The sequence below is a fragment of the Bufo bufo genome, chromosome 1 (genome assembly GCF_905171765.1).
Source record: "Bufo bufo chromosome 1, aBufBuf1.1, whole genome shotgun sequence".
Classification (NCBI taxonomy): Eukaryota; Metazoa; Chordata; class Amphibia; order Anura; family Bufonidae; genus Bufo; species Bufo bufo.
This window is the reverse complement of record NC_053389.1, coordinates 814,570,651-814,592,528: the sequence shown is the minus strand read 5'-3', so window position 1 is coordinate 814,592,528 and position 21,878 is coordinate 814,570,651. Positions and strand designations below refer to the sequence as shown.

The 21,878-nt window shown below is 46.3% G+C and overlaps 1 protein-coding gene across 1 annotated transcript in view; it reads left to right on the top strand.

Annotated features, from left to right (window-relative positions):
* Window positions 1–231: 231 nt before the first annotated feature.
* Window positions 232–21,878, top strand: part of PLD2 (phospholipase D2) — a 115,959-nt gene continuing 94,312 nt past the window's right edge. The window contains exon 1 of the mRNA XM_040415268.1: window positions 232–332. The gene's annotated coding sequence lies outside the window, so the exon portion shown is untranslated. The remainder of the gene's footprint in view (window positions 333–21,878) is intronic.

Below are 21,878 nucleotides of genomic sequence, written 5' to 3'. Positions count from 1 at the left end.
ACAGAAAGCTTTCAGGACTACAGAGTGAAGGAGGCAGGAAGCTGGTGCTGGCTGGAGGTATGGCCGCATACTTAGTACTGGGGTGGAGGATGGCCGCATACTGAGTACTGGGGTGGAGGATGGCCGCATACTGAGTACTGGGGTGGAGGATGGCCGCATACTGAGTACTGGGCTGGAGGATGGCCGCATACTTAGTACTGGGGTGGAGGAGGATGGCCGCATACTTAGTACTGGGTGGAGCTGTGCACAGCAGAGTTAGGGGAGGGCAGGGTGGAGTCACAGATTTGGAGAGGTGTGTGCGGCTGCAGGAAGTGAGGGCACATCGCGGTCAGGTAATAATGGGGCTGATATACAAATATACATGCAATCTGTATACACAGGTGTCGTATGAGAATGTACGTGTTACCTACAGTATACACAAGTGTCAATGTGTGTGTAACTTATACAGATGGGACATGGGAGTGCACCGTGGTCTGTGTGTACATGTGTTATATGTACTGGGGATCTATATACATACATGTGACATGGTAGTGCACTGTGGTCTGTGTGTACATGTGTTATATGTACTGGGGATCTATATACACACATGTGACATGGGAGAGTACCGTGGTCTGTGTGTACATGTGTTCTATGTACAGGGGATCTATATACACACATGTGACATGGTAGTGCACCGTGGTCTGTGTGTACATGTGTTATATGTACTGGGGATCTATATACATACATGTGACATGGTAGTGCACTGTGGTCTGTGTGTACATGTGTTATATGTACTGGGGATCTATATACACACACATGTGACATGGGAGTGTACCGTGGTCTGTGTGTACATGTGTTATATGTACTGGGGATCTATATACACACACATGTGACATGGGAGTGTACCGTGGTCTGTGTGTACATGTGTTATATGTACAGGGGATCTATATACACACATGTGACATGGGAGTGCACCGTGGTCTGTGTGTACATGTGTTATATGTACTGGGGATCTATATACACACATGTGACATGGGAGTGCACCGTGGTCTGTGTGTACATGTGTTATATGTACTGGGGATCTATATACACACATGTGACATGGTAGTGCACCGTGGTCTGTGTGTACATGTGTTATATGTACTGGGGATCTATATACATACACATGTGACATGGGAGTGCACCGTGGTCTGTGTGTACATGTGTTCTATGTACTGGGGATCTATATACACACATGTGACATGGGAGTGTACCGTGGTCTGTGTGTACATGTGTTATATGTACAGGGGATCTATATACACACATGTGACATGGGAGTGTACCGTGGTCTGTGTGTACATGTGTTATATGTACAGGGGATCTATATACACACATGTGACATGGGAGTGTACCGTGGTCTGTGTGTACATGTGTTATATGTACAGGGGATCTATATACACACATGTGACATGGGAGTGTACCGTGGTCTGTGTGTACATGTGTTATATGTACAGGGGATCTATATACACACATGTGACATGGTAGTGCACCGTGGTCTGTGTGTACATGTGTTATATGTACTGGGGATCTATATACACACACATGTGACATGGGAGTGTACCGTGGTCTGTGTGTACATGTGTTATATGTACTGGGGATCTATATACACACACATGTGACATGGGAGTGCACCGTGGTCTGTGTGTACATGTGTTATATGTACTGGGGATCTATATACACACACATGTGACATGGGAGTGCACCGTGGTCTGTGTGTACATGTGTTTATATGTACTGGGGATCTATATACACACATGTGACATGGGAGTGTACCGTGGTCTGTGTGTACATGTGTTATATGTACAGGGGATCTATATACACACATGTGACATGGGAGAGTACCGTGGTCTGTGTGTACATGTGTTATATGTACTGGAGATCTATATACACACATGTGACATGGGAGAGTACCGTGGTCTGTGTGTACATGTGTTATATGTACAGGGGATCTATATACACACATGTGACATGGTAGTGTACCGTGGTCTGTGTGTACATGTGTTATATGTACTGGGGATCTATATACACACATGTGACATGGTAGTGTCCCGTGGTCTGTGTGTACATGTGTAGATAACACTTGCTGACTAAGATTTCAGGGAGATTCTGAAGAGGGATTTTCTTCCTATGAGACTGATCCGCTCCGAGCCTCAGATGATGGTCCCATGTGCAGGACTTTACCAAAGTCTTATTCTTCTGCCTACACTACAGCATGTGAATCACAAATAGCACATCCACAACGTGCACAGGTAATCATAGGGCGCCTAAACCTACCATACCCTTAAACACCTATTACCAGCCATTTTGCTACTTACCTCTAACCATTTCTGCCCTTTACTCCACTCCTGGGTGCCACCTGTTACAGCGGAGACCCACGGCCACTGTTGCTGTACTCGCCTGTTCCTGGTTTCTGTATCCTGACCTTGCGAACCCGGCTCCTGCTTTTCCCCGTCCATCCTGTGGGCTGTGCGCACTCTTAGGGCTCTTGCACATGGCCGTTGACCGGCCGTGGCTGTATTGCAGCCCGCATACGGCGGGTCCGCAGTACACGGGCACTGGCCGTGTGCATCACGGATCGCGAACCCATTCACTTCAATGGGTGCGGAATCCGGGAGATGCGGAACGGAGGCACGGATCGGAAGCAGTACGTGCTTCCGTGGGTTTACTGCATGTCCCTCCGCACCGCAAAAAAGTAGTGCATGCACTGCATTTTTGTGGTGCGGACTGTAGGATGCAAATCGCGGACCCCATTCAAGTGAATACGGCTGCCCACAGCACGGGCACCGAGCCCTTACATTCTTGGGCATGAGCCCTTAAGGGGCCAGCACATGCGCACCCTGACCTGCTTCAGCCTATGAATTGATATCTAGGTGTACTTAAGGCACTTTTCCCTGTGGGAGGGTGCCTGTGCAATAGGTTCTTTGCCTGCTCGTATCCTGTAAAGGTGTGCTGCATTTTACGTCTGCTTTTGAACTGACTTTTTGCCCATTGCCTGGATGGTGACCCTCCGCCTCCTGATGTGACGTCTGCTTGACTAATGTATTAACTCTTCACTGCCAGCCCTGACCTTGGACTGTTTCCCATATTGAAAAAAAGCTCAGGAAGGTGAACAACTCCTTTTAACCAGTAGGATACCAGCGCCGTATATGTACGGTGCTGGGAACTGGGCCAGAAATCTCAGCGCTGTACAGCTAGATGCTGCGCCTGCCCAATCAGCTGCAGGGGTCCGGCAGTCACTGAAAGCCAGACCCCTGCTGTATGCGTCGGCATTGGTGAAAAGACTGATGCCTGCGCATTAACCCTTGCACTGAGCACTGACCGCGGCAAGTGCGGTATCCTGACGGGTTCTCGTGTCTATCGGGTCCCATAGACTATCATTATAAAAATAGTTTGACGACATTGGTGCAACAAAATGTCGTCGTGTAGCCCTAGCCTTAGGCCTAGTTCACACGGATCACGGATGCGGACCCATTCACTTCAATGGGTCCGCAAATCCGGAAAGGCCGCACGGAACGGGACCCCTCGGAAGCGCTACGGAGTGCTTCCATGGGGTTGCGTCCTGTACTTCCATTCCGCAAAAAGATAGAACATGTCCTATCTTTTTGCGAAACGGGCGGATCGCGGACCCATTAAAGTGAATGGGTCCGCGATCCGATGCGGCTGACCTACGGCCGGCGATCGTGCATTGCGGCCCGCAATTCGCGGGCCGCAGCACGGGTCACACACGTTCGTGTGAACTCGGCCTGAGGCCTCATGCACACGACCGTTGTGTGCATCCGTGTCCGTTGTTCCGTTTTCCGTGATTTTCTGCGGACCCATTGACTTTCAATGGGTCCGTTAAACTCGGAAAATGCACCGTTGTTCATCCGCGTCCGTGATCCGTGTTTCCTGTCCGTCAAAAAAAAATATGACCTGTCCTATTTTTTTGACGGACAACTGTTCACGGACCCATTCAGGTCAATGGGTCCGTGAAAAAACACGGATGCACACAAGATTGTCATCCGCGTCCGTGATCCGTCTTCGTGAAAACTCAGATCCGACAGTATATTCTAACACAGAGGCGTTCCCATAGTGAAGGGGACGCTTCAAGTTAGAATATACTACGAACTGTGTACATGACTGCTGCCTGGCAGCACCCGATCTCTTACAGGAGGCTGCGATCCACACAATTAACCCCTCAGGTGCCGCACCTGAGGGGTTAATTGTGCGTATCATAGCCCCCTGTAAGAGATCAGATGCTGCCAGGCAGGAGGGGGCAGACCCCCCTCCCTCCCCTGTATTACATTCATTGGTGGCCAGTGCGGCCCCCCTCCCTCCCTCCCCTGTATTACATTCATTGGTGGCCAGTGCGGCACCCCTCCCTCCCTCACCTGTATTACATTCATTGGTGGCCAGTGTGGCCCCCCTCCCTCCCCCTCCCTCCCACACTGGCCACCAATGAATGTAATACAGGGGAGGGAGGGGGGCCACACTGGCCACCAATGAATGTAATACAGGGGAGGGAGGGAGGGCCGCACTGGCCACCAATTAATGTAATACAGGGGAGGGAGGGAGGGAGGGAGGGGGGTCTGCCCCCTCCTGCCTGGCAGCACCTGATCTCTTACAGGGAACTATGATACGCACAATTAACCCCTTAGGTGCGGCACCTGAGGGGTTAATTGTGCGGATCAAAGCCCCCTGTAAGAGATCGGGTACTGCCAGGCAGCAGGGGGCAGTCATGTACACAGTTCTTAGTATATTCTAACTTGAAGCGTCCCCATCACTATGGGAACGCCTCTGTGTTAGAATATACTGTTGGATCTGAGTTTTCACGATATAACTCAAATCCGATGGTATATTTTAACATAGAGGCGTTCCCATGGTGATGGGGACGCTTCAATTTGAAATATACCATCGGATTGGAGAAAACTCTGATCCTATGGTATAATAGGGACTCCTGACTTTACATTGAAAGTCAATGGGGGACGTATCCGTTTGCAATTGCACCACATTGTGTCAACGTCAAACGGATCCGTCCCCATTGACTTGCATTGTAAGTCAGGACGGATCCGTTTGACTCCGCACGGCCAGGTGGACACCAAAACGACTTTTTCCTTCATGTCCGTGGATCCTCCAAAAATCAAGGAAGACCCGCAGAACAAAAAAAACGGACACGGATCACGGAACTACAGAACCCGTTTTTGCGGACCGCAAAAAAAAATGGTCGTGTGCATGAGGCCTTACACTGCTAATACACTTACAGCCAATGCCTTACAATACAAATGTATTTTAATGCATTGTAAAGGGGATCCGACCTCCAAAAGTTGAAGTCACAGAGTGGGACAAAAAAAAAAGTAAAAAAAGCTGTAAAAAAAATATATTTTTTTTTTTTTTAAAAAGCGTACTTTTCCCAAAATAAAGTACATATTTTTATTTTTTTAAATAAGAAAAAAGAGAGAAGTAGACATGTTAGGTATCACCTCTTCTGTATCGACCGGCTCTATAAAAATATCGCATGATCCGCCCTGTCAGGTGAACGCCGTAAAAAAATAAAAACGGTGTCAAAACAACCATTTTCTGGTCACCTTGCCTCACAAAAAGGGTAATGCCAAGCGATCAAAAAGGTGTATTTGGCCCAAAATGGTACCAATCAAACAGTCATCTCATTCCGGGAAAAATTAGACTCTACCTAAGACAATCGGCCAAAAAATAAAAAAAATATGGCTCTCAGAAAATGGCAGCACAAAAACAATATTTTATTCTGTTCAAAAAGGCTTTCACTGTGTAACAAAAATAAAGATGATACACATTAGGTATCGCCGCACCCGTAACAACCTGCTCTATAAAAATATCACATTATATGCCCCCTCAGGTGAATGCTGTAAAAAAAATAAAAATATATTTAAAACTATGCCAAAACAGCCATTTTTTTCACCTTGCCTCACAAAAAGTGTAATACCAAGCAATCAAAAAGTCTTATGTACCCCCAAATGGTACCAATGAAAACATCACCTCATCCTGCAAAAAATGAGCCCCCACATAAAACAATCACTTAAAAAATAAAAACCAATGGCACCCCTAAACCAATCCATCAACATCTGAGCAGCAAAAGCCATATGGCGCTCCTTCTGTTCTGAGTCCTGCCATGTGTCCCCACAGCAGTTTACCACCACATATGGGGTGTTGCCGTATTCAGGAGAAAATGGGTAACACATTATGGGGTGCTTTTTCTCCTGTTACCCCTTGTGAAAATGAAAAACTTGGGGCTGATGCAACATTTTATTGGAAGAAATGAAACTTTTCACTTTCACAGCTAAGTGTTTCCAAATTCCGCAAAACGCTAACGGGGTCAAAGTGGTCAGTACCCCCTTAAGATATTCTTTAAGGGGTGTAGTTTCCAACATGGGGTCACGTATTGAGGGTTTCCACTGTAGGGGTACGTCAGGGTCTCTTCAAATACGAAATGGGGCCTAAAACCTATTCTACCAAAATCCATATGGTGCTCCTTTCCTTCTGACCACTGCCATGTGCCCATAGAGCAGTTGACCACCACATATGGGGTATTTCTGTAAACTGCAGAATCACAGTAATATATATTGAGGTTTATTTTGCTGTTAAACCTTGCTGTGTTGCAAGAAAAAAAATACATAAAACATAAAAAATCTACCAAAAAGTGAAATTTCAAAATTTCACCTCCATTCTCATAAAGTTACACATGTCAGACTTGCAAAAATTGGCCTGGGATTTAAGGTGAAAAGTGGCTCAGTACTGAAGGGGTTAAAGCTAACTAGGTTACAGGTTAAGGACTTGTTCACACGACCGTGGTTTTGTTCCTCATCCGAGCCGCATGTTTTGCAGCTCGGATGCGGATTCATTCACTTCAATTGGGCTGCAAAAGATGTGGACAGCGCTCCTTGTGCTGTCCGCATCCATTGCTCCGTTCCGTGGCCCCCGGATTTTAAGTCGTGTCCTATTCTTGTCCATTTTGCAGACAAGAATAAGCATTTCTATAAAGGACTGTCAGTTCCATTCCGCCAATTGCGGCATCCGTGTTTTGCGGACCGCAAAAAACGGCACGGTCGTGTGAACAAGCCCTAATATAAGAGATTCCTGGAGGAGTCTGAGGACGCAGGTGAATTCTGTGAAGGCAGAACACTAGAAGTAAACTATTTCATCATCTATTCAGGCAGTAATAACACAAATGATTTATTTATAATAACTAGAATTAGGAAATATGTATTTTACCATTATGATCAAATGGATCTTCCTATTGTGCGAAGAGTCTCAATTAATTAAAGGGGTTTTCTGAAATTTAAATACTGATGACTACTCCTCAGGATAGGTCATTAGTGTCTGACTCTCCGCTTTCCCCTAGGCCAAGTGATGCCATGTTCATCAGTTATGTGGCCTAGGTGCAGCTCAGACCCATAGAAGTGAATGGGGCTGAGTGCATTACCAAGTACAGCCGCTATATAATATACGGTGCTACTGCGAGTATCGGTGCCTTCTGAAACAGCTGATCGGTGGGGGTCCCGGCTGTCGGACCCCCACGATCAGATACTGATGACCTAAGTCTCAGAAAACCCTTTTAAGAGACTAAGATGGCGTGCCACTACAGGGGAAATTATGGGCCACCAGGGATAACATTATGGGAGACATTATTACTGCTGGGGGACAATATGTCTACTGAGGGGTTGGTATTTGCAGGGGTTGGTATTTGCATTTAAAAAAAAAAGCCAGTGAAATTCACCTGCTTTTCATAGCTATTTATAACTGCCATGAAAAATGGATGCAAAATGGCCATGAAAAACTGACCGTCCGTTTTTAATGGCCTAAGGATATTGTGCACCTCAGAGCCCCCCAGGAGTCTGCCGTGAGCGGGCAGAGGAGCAATGTGCTAGGCATATGCAGGGATCTCAAGTCTCCCGGAGGTTCAGGGAGTCTCCCGCTATTAGATAGCGGCTCCCTGACACCCGTGAGACAATATATCCCGGAAAGGTTTACTGATAGCAGAGCAGAGAGATAAGAGAAGTGACAGATGACACAGAGTTTACATTACAGGTTGAATTAACCCTTTAGGGTCAAATTGGCTTCTCAAGGAGATATATATGTTAAAGGCATCCCTTCTTCTGTCTCATTCAGTAGCTGTAGAACTATTGAGAGAGATGGATTTTTTTAAATGCATTTACACATTTAACCCTCCATTTTAATTCTATTATTTACCCCAGTGTTAAATCCTCACCCCCCCTGGATGCTTGTTTTTCCCTACAGTGAGGTAGATAATTACACACAGGGTTTTAAAGAATAAACGTCCTGACTCAGACCAAGAGCCGACTCAGCGAGTGAATGGAAGCATCCGCGCATGCGCATTGCGCAACCTAAGCTTCGGTTCACTTGCTTCTTGTCAGCTCAGCGAATGAACCGATTCATGTGAAGGATCCGAACTTCCCATCTCTAGTTTACTCGCAGTAAACCTTTCCGCCAACCTGTAGCAGTGTCCCCTTCTCGGCGCGTGCGCACAGTGCAAGAAGAAGCCGATGCCAGCAGTCCGCAATGCAGGGATCTCAAGTCTCCCTGAAGTTCAGGGAGTCTCCCGCTATTAGATAGCGGCTCCCTGACACCCACATGTGAGACAATATATCCCGGAAAGGTTCACTGATAGCAGAGCAGAGAGATAAGAGAAGTGACAGGACAGAGTTTAGATTACAGGTTGAATTAACCCTTTAGGGTCAAATTGGCTTCTCAAGGAGATATATATGTTAAAGGCATCCCTTCTTCTGTCTCATTCAGTAGCTGTAGAACTATTGAGAGAGATGTATTTTTTTTTAAATACATTTACACATTTAACCCTCCATTTTAATTATATTATTTACCCCAGTGTTAAATACCCCCCCGGATGCTTGTTTTTTTTCCTACAGTGGGGTAGATAATTACACACAGGGTTCACTTGCTTCTTGTCAGCTCAGCGAATGAACCGATTCATGTGAAAGATCCGAACTTCCCATCTCTAGTTTACTCGCAGTAAACCTTTCCAGCAACCTGTAGCAGTGTCCCCTTCTCAGCGCGTGCGCACAGTGCAAGAAGAAGCCGATGCCAGCAGTCCGCAATGGCTGAGCCTGTGCGCACGCGCAGGATCTCAAAGCAGGAGGAGGGGGAGGGAGGGAGAGGCGGCGCTGGGCACGAACAGCGATGCGTGCGGCCGGGCACCATGCATCCACAGACCTCCCCTGCTTGGGCACCTTAATTCAATGATTGACAGGTTAGTAAAACCTGTTTTTCCGCAGAATAAAGCCACAAATGGCTTTTATAAGGCCACCTTAGAAATCAGAATGCCACCCTGGACATGAGCAGATGTTTAGCTCACAGGGCTTATAGGTGGTGACAGAATCCCTTTAATCATATACATAAATATGATAATTTGGGGCAGGGTAATGAGCCCCGTCCTCCACACCATAGAGCACAGTGTGCAGATACTGCAGATGTCTGGAAAATGTCATAAAAAGTTAGTGGACAAAAAAAAAAGAAAACCTCCCTGAAATGAGTTTTTGCAGGTTGGGATGTCTGCATATGTATGCCAGAATTCAGGAGAGCAGTGCTTCCGATCCGGGCCTCAGCTCTGCGAAAGATAGGTGAAGGTCCTGCACTACTTACCTCAGAATGTCAATGGTTTCACACTTCTGACAGGATCTCTCATACATACACAGGTTCATGTATGTACTAACCTCACCAGTCTACATGTACATACAGCTAGTCTTGACGTAACTTATCTGCAGCCCACATTTTCTGACACTACTTACCTCAGAATTTAAATATTTTCCCTCGCATTTCTCCAAAATGACACCATAAACATTTAAGTCAGCACTAACCACATCAGCGTACATACTTACACAGATAGTCTTCAAGTAACTTCCCTCCAACATGTGTTTTCTCACTCTTTTTACCTGGGAATTTATCCATTTCCAGGATATATCTTGGATATAGACATTCATGTATGCACTTACCACACCAGTGTACATGTATGTGTCTAGTCTTGATGATACTTACCTCCAGCACGTGTTTTCTCTCATTTTTTACCTCATAACTTCTACATTTTCCCCTCACGCTTCTCCTGACAGTGTATATTGTACACTGACCACACTAGTGCACATGTACTGTATACAGCTAGTCTTGGTGATACTTGCCTCCGGCATGTGTGTTCTCAAATTTTTTACCTCATAACTTCTCAGTTTTCCCCTCGCGCTTCTCCTTCTTACATATACACTTTCATGTATGCGCTGACCGCACTAGTGCACATCTACTGTACGGTATATGGCTAGCCTTGATGATGCTTCCCTTCAGCACATGTTTTCTTACACTTTTTACCTCACATTTTCCCCTCACACTTGTGACAGGACCACTCTCCAGCTTTACCTCACATTTTCCCCTCACACTTGTGACAGGACCAACTCTCCAGCTTTACCTCACAGATAACTGCCTGCTAAGTCCTGCCCCCACACCTGCCACTCAGCAGGATGAAGCCGCCTGATTGGCCGCGCCTCCCTCATCCAGCTCCTCACCTCTTGTCCCTCAGCTCCTGGGCGCAGTGCGGATGGTTCTGCTCCTTCCGCTTGTTGCCGGTGCCTCATCTGCGGATCCTGGGAGCAGATGGAAACGCAGGAAAGCGGAGGGGTGTGTATATGGGTGTCGCTAGAGATTTGCCTTCAGATTCCCTTCCAGTTTGGCTGGTAAAAAAAACACACTAGAAACATTTACAACACGTCCGTGTGTGTTTTGCGGATCCGCAAAACACGGATACGGCGATGTTCGTTCCGCATTTTGCGGACCGCACATCGCCGGCACTTAATAGAAAAGGCCTATTCTTGTCCGCAATTGCAGACAAGAATAGGACATGTTCTATATTTTTCGGGATCGGAATTGCGGACATGTGAATGGACCCTTACTTTGATTGCCATGGTTTTGCATTTCGGTACTCGCCCACGTTGGTTTTTAAAGATGAAACACATTTTTTCACATGGAAAAAAAAACACGTGGACGGTCACATTATCATAAAACCGCAGCAATCGCTGTAAAGACATTCAGGCAGCGTTCACACATGGTGTAAATGCTGCTCCTTTTCCACAGTTGAAATTTGTGTGGGAAAAAAAACTCAAGTTGTCACAACCCCAGGATCTTTCGTGCTGCGTTTTTCGTGATTCTGGGGTTGCGGCAAGTTGAGATTAGTGTTGTTACGCCATTTAGTGCACTGGCTGCAGTGCTACACAGTGACCGCCAAGATCCCCGTGTAGCGCCACTGAAGGGGCTAATCCGTCAGCAGACCCCCTGTGTCCGCTTTGAAACCACAGGAAATCAACTGCAGCATGGAATCACATTAAAAACAATGTAAGGCGGTTTCTGTGCTGAGAAAACCAGCAGCGTTTACCTGCCGAACTGAGAATCGGGTGAAGCATACTCGCCTGCTCCCCAACATTTCCCGTAGGGTGGGATGGGGCTTTAAAAACTGATATGGGGCTGGATAACCCCTTTAGGACTCATGTGCGCACCGTCGGCTGTTTTACGGTCTGCAAAACACGGATACCGGCCGTGTGCATTTTGTATTTTGCGGAACGGTCGGCCCCTAATAGAACAGTCCTAACCTTCTCTGTAATGCAGACAATAATATGACGTTCTATTTTTTTTCGGCACAGCCATGCGGATATACGGATATGGAATGCACACTTAGTCGTTTATTTTTTTTTTTTGCGGTCCCATTGAAGTGAAAACTTCCGCAAAAAAACGGAACAGACATGAAAAAAATACGTTCATGTGCATGAGCCCTTAAGGCTAGGGCTAAATGACGACATTTGTTGCGCAACAAAAGGGCACAACTACACTGCAACATGCCGCGCAACGTTTTTTGTTACAATAGCCAATGGTCTCGCACAAATTGGATTTGTGTGAGGCAGTCGCAGCATGTTGCAGCGCGAAACCATTGACTATCATTACAAAAAAAATGTTGCACGACATATGTCGCAGTGTAGTTGTACCCTTTTGTCGCGCAACAAATGTCCTCATGTAGCCGTACCCTTAGAGTACTTGCATACTGCGGTTTTCTAAATCTGCACGGCAGGTCAATTTCCGCATGGGGGAAAAAAAAGCAAAGCGTACATAAGATCTGTCTGATCTCGCTTACTTTTAGGGTACTTTCACACTAGCGTTATTGTTTTCCGGTTTTGAAATCCGGTCTTGGGTCTCGGTACCGGAAAAAAACGCATCCGTTTTTTCCCCTTGCATTCTGAATGGCTAGCAATCCGTTCAGTGTGCATCAAGATGTCTTCCGTTCCGTCTCTTGTACACTATTTGACCGCACTTGCCGGATCTGGCATTTAATTCCCATTGAAATGTATTAATGCCGGATCCGGTACTAAGTGTTCCGTAAATTGCCGGATCCGGTTTTCTGTTCTGCGCATGCACAGTTCTTTCTAGCTTTGAAAAAAATAAATACCGGATCCGTTATTCCAGATTATACCTGAAAGACAGATCCGGTATTTCAATGCATAAGTCTAACGGATCCGGGAAAAAAGATATCGGTTTGCACACAGATTTCTGAATCCGGAACGGCCTGCGGAATTCTTCTAACGCTAGTGTGAAAATAGCCTTATTTGTACTGTATTAGGCCTCATACACACGGCCCGCAAACAGCGGGTCCGCAATATGCATGCACCGCCTGTGTGCTCCCTGCATTATGGATACGGACCCATCCACTTGAATGAGTCCGCAATCCGGATCTGCGGTGCGGAACAAAGTCTTGGAACCCCACGGAAGCACTACGGAGTGCTTTCGTGGTGTTTCTGTCCGTGCCTCCGACATGTTAATAATTTTTTGTGTGGTCGGATCACGGACCCATATAAGTTGAATGGGTCTCGATCTGTCCCGGCTGCTGCACAGATGTTTCCCTTGCAAATTGCGGTCCCCAATGCACAGAACGGCCCAAAAAAACCCTATTAGAGTGTATGACCACTTTTTTCATTTAGTTTTTATTTAGTGGGTGTAAATATATATTACTGTGAAGGTGAAAGGAGGTTGTCTGTAGCGCAGCAAGATGTGATGTTTGTGAGTTAGGGAAGCAGAATGACTTGCTGTACTGTTCTATTTCCATAGCTCTCCTACACCTCAATGTAAGCTACAGAAGCCGCGGCGCGCTCTGCTGTTTCCCAGCCGGCGGGTGGTTGGGACTATGTCTCCTCTCACCTCAGTAACAGGGAGAAGAGACATCGTCTATAAAGATCCAACACACTTTTGAATATTTAAAGCAATATCGGTGAATTATTTTGGTTTTGTTCAATTTGAGTGAAAAAAGTATGGGAACCCAAGGAGAATTGAGCTCCTAGATAACTTTGACCCTTTGTTAGGGTTAAAGGGTTTCTGTCATCAGAAAAATGCGTATCAACCTGGCTGACGTTAGCGATGTGCAGAGGTCGCAATAACGCCTGTACAAGCGTCATAGACCAATACACCTTAGACTTTTCCCTGCCATTCATCAGCGCAGTGAGCGCTGTGAAGGGCAAGGGCAGCGCACCGATGCTGCTGCTGCTGCTTGAAACAACCAATAACAAAGCTCCTTACAGTAAGGAGCTTAGTGATTGGTCAGTTTGAGCGGGCTGCCAGAGCTTATGCCACACACCGCTCTGAAGTAAGGAAGCAAGAGCACGATCCTCACTGGCGGGGTAAGTGGCCTTGCTGTGCCTTGTTTTCCTCTCTAAGTCTGAAGCGCTCAGCCGAGCGCCGTCTCTCCTCCCTGCTGAGTGCGCTACTGAAGACGGCCTCAATAGAAGGTCTAGGGGACCCTCTTCACTACCGCGCTTAGCAGTAAGGAAAAGTGGCGGAGCCCTTCAGACTCCTGCTTATAGAAGTCAGCGGGGGTCTCAGCGCTAGACACGCCAACAGGAGACCAGCAGCAAGCAACACCAACCTCAGTCTTGGGTCTGACCGCCAGCTGCAAGGCAGCGAGGACACGGGTGGGAGACCCTCAGGGCAGGTCATTCTTATAGGTGCAGCAGACTCTGATGTGCCCGTGTACCCGCTGCGGGGCCCAGCACGAGCCTCCTGGCTGATACACAGATGTCACAGCATGACTGACTTAGGCTACTTTCACACTTGCGTTCAGAGCGGGTCCGTCTGCTGTCTGCTCAGACGGATCCGCTCCTATAATGCAGACGTTTGGATCCGTTCAGAACGGATCCGTCTGCATTATAGTTTAGAAAAAATTCTAAGTGTGAAAGTCAATGGGGGACGGATCCGTTTGAAAATTGCACCATATTGTGTCAACTTCAAACGGATCCGTCCCCATTGACTTACATTGTAAGTCTGGACGGATCCGTTTGCCTCCGCACGTCCAGGCGGACACCCGAACGCTGCAAGCAGCGTTCAGGTGTCCGCTTGCTGAGCGGAGCGGATGATGAACGCTGCCAGACTGATGCATTCTGAGCGGATCCGTGTCCACTCAGAATGCATTGGGGCAGTACGGATGCGTTCAGGGCCGCTTGTGAGAGCCTTCAAACGAAGCTCACAAGCGGACACCCGAACGCTAGTGTGAAAGTAGCCTTACATGTTTCCGCTATAGAGATGAGCGAACTTCTGTTTTAAGTTCGGCGTCTAAAGTTCGGCTTCCGGTTAGCGGAGGATCCCGATATGGATTCCAAATTCCGTTGTGGTACCTGGTAGCGGAATCAATAATGGCCGATTTATTGATTCCGCTACCACGGACCACAACGGAATTCGGAATCCATATCGGGATTCTCCGCTAACCGGAAGCCGAACTTTAGACGCCGAACTTAAAACAGAAGTTCGCTCATCTCTATTTCCCTACTCTCATTGCCAATGCAAGTCCTGGAGATAACAGGGGAGAAGAGAGGAGGCTGCAAGCACCATGGGTTCGGGTTCACACACAGACAGTAGTGACCAAGGAAAAGCATCGCTGTCCCACTATATACTGTACACTATTAAACAATGTGCACTATAGTCCATGACACTATATACCGTATACTGTATCACTATGTACACTATAACAGTATATACAGTACATTATCCCACTATGTACAGTATAACAGTACACAATCACACTGTGCTACCCTAAGCCTACCACCCTGACCCTGCAGAGCTCTCTGTGCCACACTAAGCCTACATAGCCTCACTGTGCCAACCTGACCCTGCAGAGCTCTCTGTGCCACACTAAGCCTACATAGCCTCATACTGTGCCAACCTGACCCTGCAGAGCTCTCTGTGCCACACTAAGCCTACGTAGCCTCATACTGTGCCAACCTGACCCTGCAGAGCTCTCTGTGCCACACTAAGCCTACATAGCCTCATACTGTGCCAACCTGACCCTGCAGAGCTCTCTGTGCCACACTAAGCCTACATAGCCTCACTGTGCCAACCTGACCCTGCAGTAGTATATGATGTCAGCTAAATTTGAAATTGTCTAAATTTGCTATTTATGCATGGACGACAGTTCTAGATACTAGTAATGGTTTCCCTGCATAAATGGCAAACCCTTAATGTTACGTAGGCCTTCGTATTAACTATTTGAATTACTGTAACTTTCGTACTCCTCATCGGCTAAAAATACTCCTCAAAAATGGTAAGAGGAGTATTTTTACTCTTCCAGAAAAAATGTTGCGCGACCTCTGGTGATGTGCTGATATCAGATGAACATAACTACACTCACCTAAAGAATTATTAGGAACACCATACTAATACGGTGTTGGACCCCCTTTTGCCTTCAGAACTGCCTTAATTCTACGTGGCATTGATTCCACAAGGTGCTGATAGCATTCTTTAGAAATGTTGGCCCATATTGATAGGATAGCATCTTGCAGTTGATGGAGATTTGAGGGATGCACATCCAGGGCACGAAGTAGCCATCAGAGGATGGATACATGTTCTCATTCTGTTTACGCCAAATTCGGACTCTACCATTTGAATGTCTCAACAGAAATCGAGACTCATCAGACCAGGCAACATTTTTCCAGTCTTCAACAGTCCAATTTTGGTGAGCTCGTGCAAATTGTAGCCTCTTTTTCCTATTTGTAGTGGAGATGAGTGGTACCCGGTGGGGTCTTCTGCTGTTGTAGCCCATCCGCCTCAAGGTTGTGCGTGTTGTGGCTTCACAAATGCTTTGCTGCATACCTCGGTTGTAACGAGTGGTTATTTCAGTCAACGTTGCTCTTCTATCAGCTTGAATCAGTCGGCCCATTCTCCTCTGACCTCTAGCATCCACAAGGCATTTTCGCCCACAGGACTGCCGCATACTGGATGTTTTTCCCTTTTCACACCATTCTTTGTAAACCCTAGAAATGGTTGTGCGTGAAAATCCCAGTAACTGAGCAGATTGTGAAATACTCAGACCGGCCCGTCTGGCACCAACAACCATGCCACGCTCAAAATTGCTTAAATCACCTTTCTTTCCCATCCTGACATTCAGTTTGGAGTTCAGGAGATTGTCTTGACCAGGACCACCCCCTAAATGCATTGAAGCAACTGCCATGTGATTGGTTGACTAGATAATTGCATTAATGAGAAATAGAACAGGTGTTCCTAATAATTCTTTAGGTGAGTGTATATTAGTGCCATGTGGTGAGCCGGGTGATGTCGGTGCAGGTCCTGCTGAATGAAGATGGAAGGTCCTTTTGCAGGTCCTTCAAGAAGAACAAAGAAGTGGATGGGGTGAGTAATGTGTTTATTATTTTTTAACCCTCAATTGACATTTGACTTTGCATTCTGTATTAAAGAATGCTATTATTTTCCATTCTAACCATGTCATAATGGAAAATAATAAAATCTACAGAACACGAACTTCAGTGAAGAAGTCCGGGCTCGGGTCTGCATACCAAACATACAGTTTTTTTTTATTACGCGTGTGCAAAACGCATTGTGCTCGCGCGGAAAAAACTGAAGAATGCAACGATTTTCCCTGAACGCATCCTATCCGGCCCGAGTGAAATAGGCCTAGGGCTGGGTTCACACCTGAGCGTTTTACAGCGCGTTTCTACTCGCTGTAAAACGCTCAACAGGCAAAAACTAATGTTTCCCTATAGGCATGGTTCTCACCTGAGCGTTTTACAGTAAAACGCCCTACGCCCCAAGAAGTACAGGAGCTTCTTTGGGGCGTATTGTGGCAGTTTATCATTGGATTAATCACACAAACGCGCGTACTTCGCGCGTTTCCAAAATACAAAAACGCCCCAAAATACGCCTTAAAAACGCCTGTAAAAAGCGCTTATCGAATACGCTCAGGTGTGAACCCAGCCTTAGGGCTCATGCACATGACCGTATGGCTTTTTCAGTGTTTTGTGGTCCGTTTTTTACGGATCCGTTGTTCCGTTTTTTGTTTCCGTTGTGTTTCCGTTTCCTTTCTGTTTTTCCATATGCCATCTACAGTATACAGTAATTACATAGAAAAAATTGGGCTGGGCATAACATTTTCAATAGATGTTCAGCAAAAACGGAACGGATACGGAAGACATGCGGATGCTTTTCCGTATGTGTTCCGTTTTTTTGCGGACCCATTGACTTGAATGGAGCCAAGCACCGTGATTTGAGGACAAGAATAGGACATGTTCTATCTTTTCACGGTACGGAAATACTGAAACGGAATGCACACGGAGACACTTCAGCTGAACCATTGAAATGAATGGTTCAGTATATGTTCCACATACTGAACTCAAAAAACGTCCAGTATACTGAACGCAAAATACTGTCGTGTGCATGAGCCCTTACCCTGGGTTCACACCTGAGCGTTCTGAAAGGAGCGCTCTGTATGCGCGATTGTATGGGCGTTTACAATCGCGCATACAGAGAAAAGCGAACACTCATTGTCGCGCGTTCCCTAAAGTCTATGTACGGGAACGCACGACAAAACGCCCCAAAGAAGCTCAAGAACTTGTTTGAGCGTCGGGCGTTTTACAGCGCGATCGTACGCGCTGTAAAACGCCCAGGTGAGAACCATTCCCATAGGGAAGCATTGGTTTCTCCTTGTTGAGCGTTTTACAGCGCGTAGGAACGCGCTGTAAAACGCTCAGGTGTGAACTTAGGGTTAGTGTTCACAGTAACATCAAAACAGTGGCTGTTATCAGCGGGTGCTAGCAGATAGTGTATCTCCTGCCTCACTATATGACCACTTACTTTTCTTGGTTACACAGTGTTATCTTTGTGGCTTCTCATTGCTCTGCAGTAGACTATAGGTATGTGATCAGTCATAGGTAACCAGAGGGTTACGTCCCCCTCATTGCCTGCTGTATACAGAGCAGCTGAGCAAACAATCCTTTGTCAGCTGAAAAGATCTTTTATGCAGACCTAAAAATGCTCGCTGGTCGGCAGCACATCTCCCCATATATACAGCGGACGGACTGAAACTGTGTGGGGTGAACATTTGTATGAACGATCATTCATCCCCCCCCCCCCCCCCCCCCCGTTCAGTTTGCATCGTCCCACCTAAAATGAGCTCCAGTTGACTTGTCATAATGTAAGTCGGGGCTTGTTCTAGGTGGAAATGTGTAAATCGCCCACAGAAAAGGACCTTTAGGCCTCTTTCACACGGGCATGTGCGCCCCGTGGTCATGCTGCGGCCCACAAAATGCGTGCAGCAATGCACGAGCACAGTCCGTGGGGCAGCGGATCGCGGACCTATTCACTTTAACGGGTCTGCGATCCGGCTGTTCCCCAAAAAGATAGGACATGTTTTATCTTTTTGTGGAACGGAAGTACGGGACGAAACCCCACGGAAGCACTCCGCAGTGCTTCCGTAGGGTTTCGTTCCGCATCTCCGAATTTGCGGACCCATTGAAGTGAATGGGTCCGCACCTGTGATGCGCAATGCCCACGGAACTGCACCCGTGTATAGCGGATCGGCAAATGCGGTCTGCAATACGGCAACGGGGCGCACACGCCCGTGTGAAAGTGGCCTTAGGCTGGTCATACATTAGACTACTTTCCCTTCTGCATTTTGCTGTACGGTTTTGAGATCTGTCACAGGGTCTCAAATCCGCAGCAAAAACTGACACGTTTCGTCCATTGTGGAGATGATACAACCGGATCCATTCAGAATGGATGCAGATAGTTGTATTGACTGGATGTGTTTTTGATGATCCCCCTGATGGATCAAGGAAAAACGCAGATGTGAAAAGCCTTAGGCCTCTTTCACACGGGCGTTAAGGAAAAATGTCCGGGTGCGTTGCGGGAACACCCGCGATTTTTCCGCGCGAGTGCAAAACATTGTAATGCGTTTTGCACTCGCGTGAGAAAAATCGCGCGTGTTTGGTACCCAAACCCGAACTTCTTCACAGAAGTTCGGGCTTGGGATCGGTGTTCTGTAAATAGTATTATTTTCCCTTATAACATGGTTATAAGGGAAAATAATAGCATTCTGAATACAGAATGTATAGTACAATAGGGCCGGAGGGGTTAAAAAAAAATAAAAAGTCATTTAACTCACCTTTATCCACTTGCTCGCGTAGCCGGCATCTCTGTCTGACTCTTTTACTGTCTTAGGACCTGTGGAGAGCATTAACTATAGTTTAAGGACCTGGGATGACGTCACTCTGGTCATCACATGGTACGTCACATGATCTTTTACCATGGTGAATCACCATGGTAAAAGATCATGTAACGTACCATGTGATGACCGGAGTGACGTCATCCCAGGTCCTTAAACTATAGTTAATGCTCTCCACAGGTCCTAAGACAGTAAAAGAGTCAGACGGAGATGCCCGGCATCGCGAGCAAGTGGATAAAGGTGAGTTAAATGACTTTTTATTTTTTTTTAACCCCTCCGGCCCTATTGTACTATGCATTCTGTATTCAGAATGCTATTATTTTCCCTTATAACCATGTTATAAGGGAAAATAATAATGATCAGGTCTCCATCCCGATCGTCTCCTAGCAACCGTGCGTGAAAATCGCACCGCATCCGCACTTGTTTGCGGATGCTTGCGATTTTCACGCAACCCCATTCATTTCTATGGGGCCTGCGTTACGTGAAAAACGCACAAAGAGGAGCATGCTGCGATTTTCACGCAACGCAAAAGTGATGCGTGAAAATCACCGCTCGTGTGCACAGCCCCATAGAAATGAATGGGTCAGTATTCAGTGCGGGTGCAATGCGTTCACCTCCCGCATCGCATCCGCGCAGAATACTCGCTCGTGTGAAAGGGGCCTAAGGGTGTAGCTGTTTTGTTTATTACGGCGTTCACCATACCGGATAATTTACATGATCTTTGTATAGTTGGGGTAGTTATGGATACAATACCAAATATGTTGTGGAGGTTTTATTTTTGCAATTTTTTCCATTGAAAAGCGCTGTTTTTTTTGGAATTTTTTATTTTATTTAATGTTGTGTTTTTTTTTCCTTTTTAACCATTTAATAGTACCAAAAGAGGACTATAATAGTTGTTGTTTTGATTACTTTTAACCCCTTTGCTACCAGTGCCGTACATGTACGACGCAGGAGCGAAGGCCAAATATGGCACGTGCGCGCAGGCCTCATGGCCCGGCAGGTCTTCGCTGTTTCAAACAGCAGAGATCGCGGCTAATGCTGATCGCACTCATTAAAGCCTTTAGATACCGTGATCAAGTGAGATCACGGCATCTAACGGGTGAAAAACCCGAAAGGAAGAACATGGTCACTTATTGAAAATGGCCAGCCATATCTGTAAGTACCGTATATACATACTGGATCTGGGCTGTGTGTATATACAGGTCCTGGTGTAGTAGTGTATATACAGGATCTGGGCTGTGTGTATATACATGTCATGGTGTAGTAGTGTATATACTGGATCTGGGCTGTGTGTATATACAGGTCCTGGTGTAGTTCTGTATATACTGGATCTGGGCTGTGTGTATATACATGTCATGGTGTAGTAGTGTATATACTGGATCTGGGCTGTGTGTATATACATGTCATGGTGTAGTAGTGTATATACTGGATCTGGACTGTGTGTATATACAGGTCATGGTGTAGTAGTGTATATACCGGATCTGGGCTGTGTGTATATACATGTCATGGTGTAGTAGTGTATATACTGGATCTGGGCTGTGTGTGTATACATGTCATGGTGTAGTAGTGTATATACTGGATCTGGGCTGTGTGTATATACATGTCATGGTGTAGTAGTGTATATACTGGATCTGGGCTGTGTGTATATACATGTCATGGTGTAGTAGTGTATATACTGGATCTGGGCTGTGTGTATATACATGTCATGGTGTAGTAGTGTATATACTGGATCTGGGCTGTGTGTATATACAGGTCCTGGTGTAGTAGTGTATATACTGGATCTGGGCTGTGTGTATATACAGGTCATGGTGTAGTAGTGTATATACCGGATCTGGGCTGTGTGTGTATACATGTCATGGTGTAGTAGTGTATATACTGGATCTGGGCTGTGTGTGTATACATGTCATGGTGTAGTAGTGTATATACTGGATCTGGACTGTGTGTATATACATGTCATGGTGTAGTAGTGTATATACTGGATCTGGGCTGTGTGTATATACATGTCATGGTGTAGTAGTGTATATACTGGATCTGGGCTGTGTGTATATACATGTCATGGTGTAGTAGTGTATATACTGGATCTGGGCTGTGTGTATATACATGTCATGGTGTAGTAGTGTATACACCGGATCTGGACTGTGTGTATATACAGGTCATGGTGTAGTAGTGTATATACTGGATCTGGGCTGTGTGTATATACTTGTCATGGTGTAGTAGTGTATATACTGGATCTGTGCTGTGTGTATATACATGTCATGGTGTAGTAGTGTATATACTGGATCTGTGCTGTGTGTATATACATGTCATGGTGTAGTAGTGTATATACCGGATCTGGGCTGTGTGTATATACATG